Source organism: Arachis hypogaea, chromosome 3, assembly GCF_003086295.3.
Source record: "Arachis hypogaea cultivar Tifrunner chromosome 3, arahy.Tifrunner.gnm2.J5K5, whole genome shotgun sequence".
Classification (NCBI taxonomy): Eukaryota; Viridiplantae; Streptophyta; class Magnoliopsida; order Fabales; family Fabaceae; genus Arachis; species Arachis hypogaea.
In genome coordinates, this window is record NC_092038.1 from 90905573 (window position 1) to 90923336 (window position 17764).

Sequence of the window (17764 nt, forward strand, 5' to 3'; positions counted from 1 at the left end):
GGATCGCACCCAAGTCTTGCCCTCTCGACCGTTCCGGCCACACACACATCTCGACCGTTCTGGTCACACACACATCTCGACCATTCTAGCCACACATAGTCATTCCCAATCTCATCATTAGCATCTCAGTTCAGTTACTCAACCTTCCTTTCCTTCCAAGTAACCTTGCTTTCCAGAGCCTAGTCTCATTACTTTCAACCTTTACTTCATCTCCAAGTTACATGTATTTCCTAACTCCATTTCATTACTAAGCTTACTATCCAAATTTAGAGCTAACATTGTAAAAACAGAGGTTTATGACTACATTCAATCCTTATAACTTATACATATATCCAGCACAAACACACTTCATAGCAATCCTATACAACACCACTAACCACTCTTCATATCACAAACCATTATACTTCCATTTTTACCCAATTCACACCTAAAACTTCTTACTTCCAACAACAAAATCACCAACATGTTATCATACATACATATAATCAATGTCACCAATTTATCAACAATATCAAAACACCAAGGAGGCATTATATCCCCACCATAACCATAATCACCAACACATGTTTATTTTCCCATCTTCAACCGATATCATAATTACTAAACATTCAACATACATAATCATTCCAACTTATCCTATGGTTCTCTAGTCTAAGTTTTCACAGAACATTATATATTAAATACGGAAAACCTAAACCATACCTTGGTCGATTTTTCAAGTAACCTGAGACACCACCAAAGCACCAAACACAGTCCCAGAAGGTCCAAAATCACCAACGCACGTAACCCAAACTCCACCGAATTCCAAAGCTCACAATTCAAGCTCCAACATATACATATATACACCTAAATTTACATATATCTCACATACATACCCAAACTCAATACCCAATACACAAATTCAAGAAATTAACTAGGGTTAGTGAACCTTACCGTATATGTGCTTCAATTAAGCCAAAACCTACCAATTTCTCAAGTCAATTTGAATCTAAAACATCAAAGTAACCAAAATTTTAATACCCCAAAACCTCAACATTTTCAAACCGAAGAAGAGAGAATAGGAGCTGGGAATATGATTTTCTCACCTTGAAAGGTATCGGACTTTGTCGATCTCGTCACTGCAGATGCGTGGCCGCAAATAGTATAGCGATCGGAGCTCCGGATTGAAAGCTATGGCAAATTGAATTCAAAGCGAGGGTTTAGGGTTCTTATTTGCTCCCCCATACCCCCATTTCAGCGTGATTTCCTGTTCTTGAAGGGAGGAGTGGCTGAAAGCATGGTTTTATATAGGGTGGAGTAAATGGGTTTGGGCCTTGGGCCCAATACGGGCTTGGTTTGTCCGGTTTGGTCCAATTTTAGGCCAAATTCTTTGAAATTAGTGTCAAAATTTTTATTTTAATTTTCTCTATCATATTAAACCATAAAAATTATATTTTTAATTATCTTGATTAATAATTAATTTATTGGCTAATTATTTACTAATTTCTCGGATTTTACACTAATTTAAATAGCCAAAATAAAATAAAATAAGTAACAAAAAATATAAAATTTCACCTTTTATTTTGTGGTACAAAAATAACATATAATAATATAATAAACTGTAATTCTTTGATATGCGATATTTTATGCGTTAGATAATTTAACAAATACTTATTATAGAGGAAGTTAAAAATATTTTGATTTGAAAAAACTATTTAATAAAATTAAGAGAGCCAAAGAGAGAGGGTGTTAAAATTTTTTATTAATAAAAAGAATCAACAACCTATTAAATTTGAGTAATATCAAGTGAGAATTAGGAAACAAACCCGAATGATAAATTCAAAAGTTTTCTATCTGTCTTTATATAGTATTTTACTTTAAGTAATTATTTTTTATAAATAGGATTTAAATGACAAATAAAATAGTAAAAAGATTCGCATTAGTTATAAAAATTAATATCATCCTTATAGTACGTCGCATTATTTCAAAACATACAAAATGAAATAATAAAGTATAGTTTAATTAATGTGCACAATAAAACAAACAAAAAATTTATATAATAGCAGTCAAATATAAAAAGTAATGACAACCATCTGTTTTAAGGTATTATATTAAATTGTTACTTAAATTTATAATTATTAGTTAAAACTTACAATAATATACTATTTTTATTATATTAGTTAAAATTAATATATTTTGATATTAGTTTTTAGGATTAATAACATTAAATTTTGATAATTTGAATAAAATTTTTTAATGCTTTATGTCTTAAATTTTTTATTAATAGAACAATAAAATTACTTAACATGCAGTCAATAAAAAACTATTATTTTTATACATTAAGATATTCAAAAGAGATAAAAACGAATTATTTTAACAACACTTTAACAACTCATAAAAGTTAACATATTGGATGGTTATAGATTAAAATGATAAATCAGATTGAAAATTATGATAATAGTACTTGGTAATAATTAATTACAATCGGGTGAAGAAAATGTGGGAGGTGAAGAAAAAAAAGAAAGGAGAACAAGGCAATATAACAGTTGCGCTGAGACAATGACAGATATGTGTATAGAGAATAATAGTAAGAGAAATAATAGTGTGTGATACAATGAAGGAATATAATAAAAGTATAAATTAATAATCTAGAAAAAGTAATAAAATTAATAATAATTTAATAAATTGAATATAAGATTTAGAATTATTCATGAAGATAAAGAATGCTTTGAATATAATATTTTATCTTTGCTTCATAATTCGAATGATATAGTCTCCCCATTTTCACCTGGAGATTTTGGATTTGAATCTCAATTTTAACGGTTGAAAAAATAAATGAATAAACTTATATAATGTTCATAAATAATTACTTTATAAATGTTTATCATTATTTTGTTACACATAATAATGATATAATAAAATTTTTAAATGTTTTATTTAATTTAAATTTATAAATTTTATATGTTCTAAAATTTAAATAACCTAAAAATTTTTGTATTTATTTTTAAATAGTATTTATTTTAAATTTTTAAATTATTTTATCAAATTTATAATTTTAAAAATAAAAATATAAAAATTAATCTCTTAAAAATAATAGAAAAGTGGCTGAACAGGCACGATAGTACCTATTGAACCGCTAGTTTCATATATCTACATAACTTCTATAGTTATCTTTTTCTTCCCTTATTCTCTCTCATCTCACATTACCGTTACTGCATAATAGAAAAATTTTCTTCGTTTTTTATTCATCTTCTCATGCATCATTCTCATTTCACCTAAATATAATGTAAAACCTAATATACTTCACTTTTCATTATTAAATAAAAAGCATAAAACTATGTTTATATGGTTGTTTTGATTAATTACAATTGACAACATACCAATGAAAGATTTATGTAGAAGTGGTCGATTCAAGACTATGCCAGGCTACAAAGAGAAAATATGAGCGAAGAACAAAGGCAGCAACACCTGACCAGAAGGCGTGTCAATTACTGAAAGAGTATTAGACGAGGAAAACAAATTGATACATCGAGTGGTCCATCTAATTTGACAACAATCGCTGCTCACCAATACTCTATGTCAGGTACTTTATATTTCCAATTAATAAATTTATGTTGTTAGTTTATCATCTAATTTGAATTATTTTCTACAATATATCCATGTTACTGTACTCTTAGTACCATTTATATATAATTTATCTACTGAATGTACTTTTAAATTCTCAAAATACATTATTTTCATGTTAATAATAAATTTTCTAAATATTCAGATACTCATAATAACAGTAGAGTTCGTCTAAGTAACAGATCGAATGGTGATAATATGGGTAGCAATCCTGTATATTTATTTAAGGTTTAATTACTCTATTGGTCCCTATAGTTTCGTGAAAATTTCAATTAGGTCCCTATACTTTTTTTCCTTTTAATTGAGTCTTTGCACCAAATTTTTTTTAATTGGGTCTCTACACTTTTTTTCCTTTTATTTAGGTCCCTATACCAATTCTTTTTTTTAGTTGGGTTCTTATAAAATTAAGCTAATTACTACTAAGAGGGACTTAATTGAAAAAAAATTTAGTGCAGGGATCCAATTAAAAAGAAAAAAAGTATAGGGACCTAATTGAAAATTTCACGAAACTATAGGGACCAACAGAGTAATTAAACCTTTATTTAATTAATACTAATCTATTTTTTCTTAGATTTTGATTCAATAAATCTTTCATTATTGTCCTAAATAATATTGTTATAGATATTATTATATTATCTTAATGTATTTTAAATACTTAAAAGGTCAATTATTGGATAATTTAATGATTTTTGAATATAATATTATAAGAATATAAAATATTCCGACGGTATCATGAGAAGAAAATTATATTAGATATATGTTTAATGTAAGACCTAGAGCTTTTGAAAAGGTTTATTATAAATTAATTTTAAATTCAATTATTTTTGTAGCTTTAATTTTGGAAATTTTTTTATTAAAGACAATTAAAGCAAGTTTTGATTAATTGAATTTAAAATAAATTAAGAACCTTATTCAATTTTATAATTATTGAGTTATTTTCTATATTTAAATTATAACGTTAGTATTTATGAAGTAATAAGAATTTTATATGATTTAATTTAGATAGTTCAATACTTTAAGTTTTGAAAATAGAGGAAATTAATCTTATTATCTTATAATTTTAATTAAAGTATTTGATTTTAAATTAATTAGTAGTTTGATACAAGAAATAATATTTTTGAAGTAATTTTAAGTATTTAATTAGATTTCAAATTTATACCCTATGCCCTAATTTTATTAAAATTACCTTACTCTAATTAAACCCAAAATATCTAAATCAAAACCCTAATTTTTGACCTAACCCTATTCCTAGCTACCCTAACCCACACACATACAACACACACAAACCACACATACACACGACACACACATAGCGGTAGCTACTGCAAGAAACAAAGAAAGAAAGAAAGGAAAAAGGGAGAAACAGAATCGGGGAAGGGAGAACAGAGAGGGAGCGCTGAGGGAGTGAGGGAGAAGAGAGAGCCGCCGTATTGCCGCCCCCGATCTGCCGAACCCGCCATGCCTCACCGCCAGCTGTGCCTCACCGCCGCCCAGCTTGCCGTCGCGCCAACCACCCACGCCAGAGGAGAGAGAGAGAGAGAGAGAGAGAGAGAGAGAGAGAGAGAGAGAGAGAGAGAGAGAGAGAGAGAGAGAGAGAGAGAGAGAGAGAGAGATCAGATTGAGAGATGTGAAGAGGGAGAAGGACTCGCATCGCTGCTGCTGTCCGTGCCGTCATCGCTGAGGGAAGCCAGCACCACCACCGCGTCACCGACATCGAGCTTCATCGTCGCCGCCGTCGTTGATGAGCCTAATCGCTGCCATCTCATGCTCCATCGCCGCTGCTGGAGGTCCACTACCAATCTGATCTGAGGTAGAGGAAATGCGATCGAAAGAGAAGACGGGGAGCCACCGCCACTGTGCTGAACCACCAGAGCTGCTGCCAAGCCTTTATCGTCGGAGAACGCCACTGCCATCACCAATGGCCGCTGTCGGTAAGGGTTTTAAGTTTGGTTTCTGTCCTTTTGGATTAAGGGAAGATTATTGACGCTGCGTGATTGTTACAGTTGCTGTCACCTGAGCTTTTGGTTGCCGCTATCGCTTGGGATAGTTGTCGGATCTACTGTCGGGTCGATTTGGGGTTTCGGTTCCTTCATTTTGTCTTTACAGTAAGTGTTTCTGTTTCAAAAACTCCTGCATTAGTATTTTGTTATGTTTGGTTATAAACTTTGAAGTCTTGGTAACGTAGAGTTGAGTGCTGATTTTTATATGTTGCGATTAGAGTCGTTGTGGTTGCCGAGAAAGTGGTTTGGAGCTGAGGTTGCGGCTGCCGCAGTTGCGGGCCATGAGAAAACAAGTTGTGACGCATTTTAGAGTTTTTGAGTTTCGACAATCGAGATAGGGGCTTTTATAAAAACTCGGTTTTATAATTTGAAATTGTTATAAATGGATATTGATGAGAGAATTACACTTTTTAGTGATTGTATAAGTTTTATGTATTGTCTGGCTGTATTGGATGAATATGATTGTTGTTTGATTTAATTATTGACTAATTTTGCTAAAATTGGTGGTTGCTGAATTGATTCTTTAGAGTTTTGAAAAAGAGCTTGTTTTGTAGAAAATGATTTGATTTTGAATTGGTTTCCTTGAGATATGAATTATTGGACTCAGTTTGATTTTGAATTGATTTGGTCTTGAACCCATTGGAACGAGTTGGGGAATGGTTTGGTTGGTGATGTTGGAAAAATGTCGGTAAAAATTTCTACAAAAATAATCGCGTTGCAAGTATAGTTCTAAACCGACAATTTAACTTCAATCAAATTTAATATGTTTGTCACTTAAGCAAACCAATAAAATTAACTGAAGTATTAAACCTCGGGTCGTCTCTCAAGAAATTGTAGGGAAGTATGGTTATTATTGGTTATGAAAAAGTATCTTTTTGGGTTTTTGAAATAAGGAACAAGGAAATAAAATGGCAAGAAATTAAATTAATATCTAAGAAAACTCTTAACTAGGATTGAGAACTAGAAGTCATGTCCTCGTTATCATCTTCAATTGTGATGATAATTGTATTTCGCTTTCACTTAGTTAACCTCTACAAAGGTAAGTCAAGTGAGCAAAATCCACTTAAGTTCACAAGTCCTAATCAAAGACTAGATTTAGTGAAGCCTAAGCCAATCAGCTATTTTCCATTATCCTTTAACAAGAGAATTTGATAACTCTATAGTCTCAACTAATCAATCCAAGTCAAAAATATAAAAAGCTAATTTAAAATCCAACCAAGCATTTTATCAAACACTTGGAAGGCATAACGTAAAAACATAGAAGAGTAACAGGGAATATTAACTTTAAACAACCAATTGCAAGCATCAATAACACAAATTAAAGAAAGCAACAATAACCATAGAAAATATAAATTGCATTAATATGGAAATTGAATCTAACATCAAACACTCATAAACTAAATTGGCAACATAAGGAAATTAACAAGGAAAATAAATAAACTAGAATGCTAGAACAAATAAAAGTAGAAGAGAAACTAAATTAAAGTAAAGGAACATTGAACCTGAATTTTAGAATAAATTGAAAAGAAAACCCTAAAACCTACTCTCTATAAAACTACATCTAAACCTAAAATTGTGTGAATGAGAAGTCAATCCTTGCAGGGAAGTGTTTATTATTGGTTATGATAAAGTATATTTTTGGGTTTTTGAAATAAGGAACAAGAAAGTAAAATGGCAAGAAGATAAATTAATAATAAAATAATCTCTTAGCAAGGAAAGGAAATTAGAAGTCCTATCCTAATTATCATTATCAATTGTGATGGTAATTGCCTTTTGCTTTCACTTAGTTAACCTCTAACAATGAAATTAAGTCAAGTGAGCAAAATCAACTTAGGTTCACAAGCCCTAATCAAAGACTAGATTTAGTGAAGCCTATGCCAACTAGCAAGTCTCAATTACCAATCAACAAAAGACTTTTGATAACTCAAGAGTCTCTAAATAATCAATCCAAGTTATGAAACATAAAAATCTAAATTAAAATCCTCCCAAGTATTTCATCAAACACTTGAGAGGCATAAAATAAAAACATAGAAAAGTAAAAAGAGAATGAGAAATCTAAACAACCAATTTCAAACATCAATGAAAACAAATGAATACCTCAACTTGCATTAATAAGAGATTGAATCTAACATAGAGAATTCATAAACTAAATTGGAAAAATAGAGAAATCAATAAGAGGAATAGTTGAACTAAAGTACTAGAATAAATAAAAGTAGAAGGAAAACTAAATTAAAGCATAATAGAAATCTGAAATAGAGAAAGATTAAACCTAAAAACCCTAAAACCTAGAGAGAGGAGAGAGCCTCTTTCTCTCTCTAGAAAACTACATCTAAACCTAAAATTATGTGAATGAGAAGTGAATGATTGATTCTCCCACTTTGTAGCCTCTAATCTGTGTTTTCAGGCTTGGAACTGGGCCAAAAATAGCCTAGAAATCGCCCCCAGCGATTTCTGATACGTCCAGTACGTGGCTCTGTCACGCGTACGCATCGTCCACGCGTACGCATCGATGAACTTTTGCAAGGTCACGCGTACGCATGATCTATGAGTGCGTATTGCCTAAATACATGGCAACTATGGCAAATTTCATATCATTTTGAAGCCCCAGATGTTAGCTTTCCAACGCAACTGAAACCGCCTCATTCGGACCCTTGTAGCTCAAGTTATAGTCGATTTTGTACAAAGAGGTCAGGGTTGACAGCTTAGCAATTCCTTCAATTTCTTGTATTCCTTCCACTTTTGCATGCTTCCTTTCCATCCTCTAAGCCATTCCTTCCCTATAAACCATGAAATCACTTAACACATATATTAATGCATCGAATGGTAATAAGAGAGGATTAAAATTAGCAAATTTAGGGCCAAAGAAGTATGTTTTCAATCATAGCAAAAAATCAGGAAGGAAAATGTAAAACATGTGAATTCAATGAATAAGTGTGAGAATAATGGATAAAATCCACTAAATTAAGCACAAGATAAACTGTAAAATAGTGGTTTATCAATCTCCCCACACTTAAACATTAGCATGTCCTCATGCTAAGCTCAAGAGAAACTATAAAAGAGTGAAAAGGAATGGTAGAATGTATGAAATGCATCCTATCTATATGAATGCAACTAAATGTGAAATGCTTCTACCTACTTGGTTAAAAGTAAATAAATCTTTTAAGAACAAATATGAACTAGATTCCACTAATTCAAATCATAAAAATGAAGTACAAATAGACTTGCAAGAAGAAGATAGCTCATAAAAGCCGGGAACAAAGAATCGAGCATCGAACCCTCACTGGAAGTGTATACACTCTAATCGCTCAGGTGTTTAAGGTTCGATTCTCTCAATTCTCTACTAAGCTTTCTTTCCAAAACTTGCTCTTCATCTAACAATCAACAAAAATTTAATGCACAAATACAGATATCAAGAGGTCTTTTAAGGGTTGTAATGGGGTTATGGTAAAGGTAGGATTGTATTTGGTTAAGTGGACTAAAACTTGAATCCTTGATTAACCCAAACTTTCCACCTAACTTGAGATACTCCATGAAATCACAATACAAAATCTAACTACCCATTAACTATGTTTTCCACATATTCATGCATTCCAATTTTGAGTACAGTACATATACATTGCTATCACCATATACTTTGGGGGCATTTTGTCCTCTTTTTATTATTTGCTCTTTTTCTTTTTTCTTTTTCTTTTTATTTTTCTCAATGCATATGATTAAGGTATTGAATGCAAGAATATATGATCAACTATTTTTTTTTCACATTTTCACCAAAAATATACAATATACCTAATTTCCAAACCAAATGCTCCCAAACCGATTTCCCCACACTTAAATCATGAGCACTCTCACTAGTCTAAGCTAACCAAGGATTAAAATTAAGGACATTATTGTTTTCCACTTAGAGTTAATGATGTGTTAAAGTAAAGAACAAATGGATAAAATAGGCTCAACATTGGTTTGCAAAGGATAATGAAAGGTTAAGGCCATATAGGTATGTAAGCTAAGTGAAACAAAGGCCTCAATCATATAAGTGCATGCATACATCAAACAATGAAAATATAGAATCAAGCAAGACAAAGATCACAATTTTAGAAAGAACAACACACACCAAAACAAAATATATTGGTTGAAAAAAATGCAACCATCCAATAGGCTCGAAATCTCACGGATTTTGTGTGTTCGAGCTCTAAACTATGTTCCAAAATAAATTTCTTCAAGCAAGTTTAACAAAAGTTTTAATTCAAATCAGTGAAATGCTCTAAAATAGTTTCTTGAAAAGAAAATCATTAGTTTCAATGAAGTAGCACATACATGCAAGCAATTAACTACACATGCAGTCTACTATGTAATGCAACAACACAATAACAAAGAAAACTACACATTGGTGTTGAAAAGAAATTAACTAACCCATAGAAGTCGGTATCGATCTCCCCACGCTTAAAAATTGCACCGTCCTCGGTGCATGCAAAGATTGTGCAAGTGGATGGTTTGCTACAACTACGGAGTTCCTTCAAAAGCTTGTGCACAGCGACTTGTTGTCCTCCCCATTTAGAAGTTTCCTCTTCCCTTCTTGATGACTATCCTGAAAGAAGAGAAAAAGGAAGAAGAATAACCCACAAACAAATATATGAAAATAAATAAGATATAGGTGGGCTAATGCCAAATAATAATGAGGGTCTCAACTACATGGTAGCTACAACATGCAAGTGAGAAAGCAGTATAAGCAAGTGGCATATCAATAGTGCAAAGATTGCAACAATGAGGGAAAGAGTGGGTTGTGAAAGACAATAGAAGTTCATATCAATGCAAAAGGAATACAAGTATCATAAAAGTTTAGCATTGACCTATAAATAATATCACCCAATAATATAAAACAAGTCACTGAACACCAAAATAATGCAAGAAACATGCAACAGTTGAATAAGAACATTTAACACCAATGAAAAAATAAGAAACTTAGAAAAGAAAATGAAAACATGCACAAAGTTAAAATGCAATGAATGAAAGTATGCAAATGCAATGAGTAGAAGAAAATGAAAGAGAATAAGGAGGATAAGTGAAAGAAATGAAGAAGAAGAAAGTAAGAGAGGAAGAAGAAAAAGAGGAGAAAGGAAAGAGGAAAGAATAAGAATGGTGAGAAGAAAGGAAAAGAAAGGAATTTGCGATGCGATGCGACGTGTAAGCATCGCCCACGTGTACGCGTGGGTGTGCAGAAATCCAAGTGACGCATAAGCGTCGGTCACGCGTACGCGTGACATCTCGTCGTGCCAGACGCACGATTTCAACACCCCTCCAACACAACTTTTTGTTTAATTAACCCGATTACGCGATTTTTATCCCACGCGTACGCGTCACTGACGCTTACTTGTGGATTGACAAAAGTGCAGGTGACGCGTACGCGTGGGGTGGCTTGTGCGCCAGGCACCCCTCCTGCACAGTTCCAGCACAACTCTCTGTAGCTTTTTAATAGAGAGCGAACCTCCATACGACGCGTGCGCGTCATCGACGCTTACGCGTCGAGTGCTTTTTTTTAAACCACTAGAAACACAATGTAAACTAAACAAACATAGCTAAAAATTAAAATTTAACTTATTACCACTAGAAATAAAAGAGAAAATAGAAAGAATTTACCATGGTGGGGTGTCTCCCACCTAGCATTTTTAGTTAAAGTTCTTATGTTAGACATTTGGTGATCTCCTTGTCATAGTGGCTTGTGCTTGAACTCATCTTGAAACTTCCACTAACGCTTGGACTTCCAATAAGCTCCAACATCTCTAAGTGAATTAACCAAGCCTTGATAATGTTTTTCACAAGCTTTGAGCTCCCAAAGTTGATCCTCTGGTATTCCTGGATCCCAAACGTCTTTGAGTGGATCTTCATTATTCCAACCGGGTGGTAAGCAGTCCAAATTCTCAATGAAGTACCAAACTCGTCTCTTAGACCCATCTAATTGATCACCAATCCGACCCTTGCATCTAGCTCTTGAAATCTCAACCTTGATGAGCCTTGATTTGCAACTCCAACCATTAAACGTCCTTCTCTTACGCTTCATTCCACAAAGCCTCCTAAGTTGACTATCCGTTTCAAGAATACCATACTCAAGTGGGGCAAGAAAGTTAATAGAGATAAGTTTTATCCACTCAAAAGGAGTAGATGGCCACATAGGTAGAGAAGTCTCCAACGATCTTGACAAAGCATATTCAACTCCTGTCCAACCTTTTCGAAGAACTTCCACCTCAATGTTTCTTTCAATTTCATCGGGAGAAGGTTGGCTTGATTCGTGATCATCATCACCAAGGAAACTTGCTTCTTGATCTATTCCGTCCAGTTCTTCATAAGGAATATGCCTTGGAAGGTGCGCACCTTCTTCCTTAACCTCTTCTTCAAGCCCAATGGGGGATGATTCAATTATAGTAAGAAATTCATCGATTATTGAATCCATTTCTTGATCAATCTCCTCAAAGTATTCAATCACGATATAGTCTGGAGGTTGTACGCCCGCCTCAACATCAAATTCACACTCCTTAGAAGGAGGCTGTATGACTTGAGGTTCCCATGGACTCTCAACATCTCCTAAGTCTTCGACCACTTCTTCCTCTTTGATAATTACGGCTTCCTTCAATTGTTCGAGTACAAAATCACATTCCTCATTTTCTACCGGAGTTCCCAATCTCTCCTTCATGCTACGTTTCTCACTTAGTTCTCCACATGTAGCCATGAGAGTTTCTTGAGTATTCAAACATTGGGAGACTAATCGATTTACTACCTTGTTCAAGGTAGCCATGAATTCTAGTACCTCCTTTTTCATATCTTCTTGCCCTTGAAGAAGAACACCAAGGGTTTCATTCATTGGAGATTGGAGTGGATTTGAGGGTTCTTTACTTGGAAGGAAGGGTTCATGATAGGAAGGTGGTTCACCTTGATAAGGATATGAAGGTGGTGTATATTGAGGTGGTGGTTCTTGGGAGTAATTATGTTGGAATGGTGGTGGTTCTATGTATGGTTCGTATGGTTCATATGGTGGTTGATATAGTGGATAAGGGTTAGGGTCATATGGAGGTGAATGGTGGAAAGGGGCTTGTGAGTATGGTGGTTCAAAATTATGTTGAGGAGGAGGTTCATAGGTATAGTGTGGTGGGTATTGATTGTCACGAAAAGGTCCACCATGACCATTGTCTTGGTATGCATCATGGAATGGTTGTTGCTCATAGTACATTGGAGGGGGTTGTTGCCAAGAGGGTTGATCAAATCCTTGTGGCTCCTCCCATCTTTGATTGTCCCATCCTTGATGCAAGCCTTCATTGTAATCTCCGCTTCCTACAACATAATTGTAACCACACTCGTAGCCAAATAGGTGAGAATTCATAATAGCAAATAAAAACAAAAACTAATAACAATAAGCACAAATTCCTAAAACTAACAAAAACTAACAAACAAGGAAAAAGCAAATATATACAATAATCAATAATAAGGCACACGTTTGCAATGCCACAACAACGGCGCCAAAAATTGATGAACGGATTTTTGATGGGTTAGAATTTCACAAATGAATTCTCGTTGCAAGTATAGTTTCTAAACCAACAAATAATCCTCTCTTCCAAAACATTGTTTGTCACAAGTAACAAACCCCAATAAAAATAACCGAAGTATTCAAACCTCGGATCGTCTCTCAAGGAATTGCAGGGAAGTGTTTATTATTGGTTATGATAAAATATATTTTTGGATTTTTGAAACAAGGAACAAGAAAGTAAAATGGCAAGAAGATAAATTAATAATAAAATAAGCTCTTAGCAAGAAAAGGAAATTAGAAGTCCTATCCTAATTATCATTATCAATTGTGATGGTAATTGCCTTTTGCTTTCACTTAGTTAACCTCTAACAATGAAGGTAAGTCAAGTGAGTAAAATCAACTTAGGTTCACAAGTCCTAATCAAAGACTAGATTTAGTGAAGTCTAAGCCAACTAGCAAGTCTCAATTACCAATCAACGAAAGACTTTTGATAACTCAAGAGTCTCTAAATAATCAACATAAAAATCTAAATTAAAATCCTCCCAAGCATTTCATCAAACACTTGGGAGGCATAAAATAAAAACATAGAAAAGTAATAAGAGAATGAGAAATCTAAACAACCGATTTCAAACATCAATGAAAACAAATGAAGGAAGAAGCAATAAACATAAAATACCTCAACTTGCATTAAGAGATTGAATCTAACATAGAGAATTCAAAAACTAAATTGGAAAAATAGAGAAATCAATAAGAGGAATAGATGAACTAAAGTACTAGAATAAATAAAAGTAGAAGAAAAACCAAATTAAAGCCTAGTAGAAATCTGAAATTGAGAAAGATTAAACCTAAAAATCCTCTAAACCTAAAATTATGTGAATGAGAAGTGAATGATTGATTCCTCCGCTGTGCAGCCTCTAATATGTATTTTCGGGCTTGGAACTAGGCTAAAAACAGCCCAGAAATCACCCCCAGCGATTTCTGATACGTCCAGCACGTGGCTCTGTCACGCGTACGCGTCGATGAACTTTCACAAGGTCATGCGTATGCGTGATCCACCCGTGTGCGTCGCCTAACTACATGGCGACTATGGCAAATTCCATATCATTTTGAAGCCCCGGATGTTAGCTTTCCAACGAAACTGGAACCACCTCATTCGGACCTTTGTAGCTCAAGTTATGGTCAATTTAGTACGAAAAGGTCAGGGTTGACAGCTTAGCAATTCCTTCAATTTCTTGTATTCCTTCCACTTTTGCATGTTTCCTTTCCATCCTCTAAGCCATTCCTACCCTATAAACCCTGAAATCACTTAACAAACATATCAAAGCATCGAATGGTAATAAGAGAGGATTAAAATTAGCAAATTTAGGGCCAAAGAAGCATGTTTTCAATCATAGCACAAAATTAGGAAGAAAAATGTAAAACATGCGAATTCAATGAATAAGTGTGAGAATAATGGATAAAATATACTAAATTAAGCACAAGATAAACCGTAAAATAGCGGTTTATCAGTGGCACCCGAAAAGGATGGCAAAGTCCAAGTTTTAGGAGAGGAGCTGCCGAAATTCTATAAAAATCTTAGACTTTGTTTGAAAGGTTATTTAGAAAGATTTGGATTTTAGAAATTATATCGTTCGATTTATTAATAAAATAGTTATGTTTTCGGGTTTAATTTATTTAAGAAAACTATATGCCTTGAGTTCAATTTATTTAGAAAAGAATTATTTTTTTATTTTAAATTGCTAAAAAAAGTATTATGTTCTAATATTGATTTTAAATGTAAAAGGGTTTATGTTTTTAGTTGGACTTGAGGATTGGTTTCATTTCAAGTGAATTGGCTTTGAATTGGATTTGGAACTTGTGACTTATATGATACGGTTTTATATTAAATTCTTTTTCTATTACTCAAACCAAAAGCTATGATTTTAAAATAATTTTTAAGGAATTGGGATAGGTTGTTCTCCCCTAAAATCTTGAGACTTTACTGTGAAATTTTATTACCAAATCCTGATTTTAAAATGAATGATCTTGATGACTTTTGGAAGAGCTTTACAATTGATATGATTTTTGAAGTTGTTTGGAGTTTTGGACAATGTTACCAAGGAAATGGGTTTTCGGTTTTAAAGAAAATTGATTTGAGAAGTGAAAATTGATGATGAATTTTGAATGTGGCTGTGAAATGTATTATTCACTGTTGTAGGGGTTGTGGCAGTCTCTCGCTCACGTGACATGCATTGATTTGGAAAGTCGCTATGCACCTTTAGCAAGGGCTGTGGCAGTCTCCTGCTTGTCTGAGGTAGCGGTGCCGGCGTAGCGGTCGAGATAGTCTTCCATCTACGTTGAGATGTAGGACTGTGGCAGTTTCCCGCTCACATAATCTTTTTGCTACCAGAGTAAACTCGGGTACTATAACCTGAAAGAGTGTGCCGGACACTATAACTCACGGGGTGCAAGATGAAGTGCTGGGAACTAGAAATAGTGAGCCACGCACTATAACCCTGGTCGTGGCAGAAAGGCAACATCTGGGGATGTGTCGGGTTGGCATTTTGAACCGACAAGTGATATTACAAGTCAAAATAGGATAGACATTCATCATATACATCTATGTGATATTGTTTAGGTGTGCATATTGTAATTGGTTTGCCTATGTGAATAATTATATTTAATTGCTAATTGTTATACTTGATGTAACTGCTTTATTTGTGTTTGAACCTCTCTACTTGTGTTTATAACTGAAATTGGTTGGATTGTGGTGAATTGGATGTTGATTGAGTTGTTTGGGCCTAAAATCGTGATTGATTATGTGATGGGTCGGAGGCCGTGATTGGTTGATGTCTTTGGTTTTTAATATTTAATACAAAAGGTTTTGGATTTTGAAGAATAAATGGATTTCTCTTTTAAAACGAATTTCGGATTTTTTAGTTTAAACCTTTGGTTTTTGAAATGATACATAAGGCGAACAACGATCACTGTATCCTGAAAAACAGTTTTATTTTACGTATCTTATTATAGCAATTTTATAACCCTATAGTGAGAACCCTTTCGAGGACGATGTTCTCACTCCCCTACATGTATTTCCTTTTGAGGATATGGATGAAGAAGTCACGAAGAGTTTATTCTTGTTTCTGTTTATATGATGAATTGTATTGTTTTAGATATTATGTTTTCTCTCGCCTTTATCTTTATACATTTTGAAAGAGAGATAAGAATTGTATTAGGTAATGATTGTAAGTCAATATATATATATATATATATATATATATATATATATATATATATATATATATATATATATATATATATATATAGTGAGTTAAGCGTATGTTGATTGGGATGCAGAAGTTTGACTTGATTAAGAAGGTTGAGGTAAGGGTTAGAATTATGAATAATGGGTAATTGTTAGATGTAATTTTTGATAGGTACATGGAACTAAGGTTTTGGAGTAAGGTTATGATATAATTAAAGTAGATATGTTGATTAATGAGAGGAATGGTGGATTAGTATAAGTTGAAAACCTAGAAGACTAAATTTGGATAGTGAAATTGAGAAGTCTTGCTGTAGAAGTTTCTAATCTGTTTGGACAGCAAATTAAAATGAAAACTGGGAATAATCTCGACATGATTTTCGAACTAATCTATTTTTCTAACAAATTTCTATAAGTCAATATTATTCCATAAAAATTTCAGGGGATTTGGCCAAGTGGTTTGGAAGATATGATTTTTTGAAGTTTAGTGGTTGCTGCAGATTTTTCTGGTTTTCTGGTTCTGCAGTACCAACTTCCAGACGCTATAACTTTGAATTTAAACGGAATTTTGAGTTGCTTCTAAATAGGATTTAAAATTTATCAGTCTATTTTAAGTGAGAACAAGTTTCAGTTCCATATCTATTTTGTAGACTTAGATAAGTCATTTGGAAGATGGGGTGTATGCTAGAAATTCTGAACTGATTCATAAAAACAGAGCACCTCTTCCAATTGATAATTAATTACTCAAATGAAGTGATATGAACTTGAAACTTGTGAGTTTTTAAACTTAGGAATGTTGACTGTAATCCCACCAAAATTTAGAGGCAACGAATTAGAATTAGAATTATTGTGGAATTTATAAAAATACTGCTGCTGTCTGTTTTTCTGGAATTTTGTAATGCAGTAGCAGAATTTTAAATTTTGTAAAAAATTCAATTCTAATCCAAGTTTAGCAAAACCTAATTTAAATTGAAGATTAGGAACTCTAGATTTACCTTACCAACAAAGATAGGTCGTGCATAAGTATTTACAACACAAGGTTTTAGATTAAACAACCTTAGGAAATGAAAAGAAATGTAAGTTGCCCCTTGGAAGGGTTAAAGTTAAAGACAATGATAATGAGAAACAAGGAATGAAATAAAAATTGAGAATTGATGATGTTAATCAATCAAGAATAATAAAATATATGAGCAATGAGTTAAGCAAAGTTGAGAATGATGAGATGAGATATGAATTGGTTTCGAGAATGAAACTGATAATTATGAGAAAATGATTGAATAACTTAAGGCTTGGGGTGTTGTCCCCATGTTAGCCGGGATTTTTTCCGTGGTTGTTATTGAGCTTGGGGTATTGTTTTTCCCAGGTCAGCTTGGGTGTTGTGTCTTCTCCATGTCAGCTTGGGATTCGTCC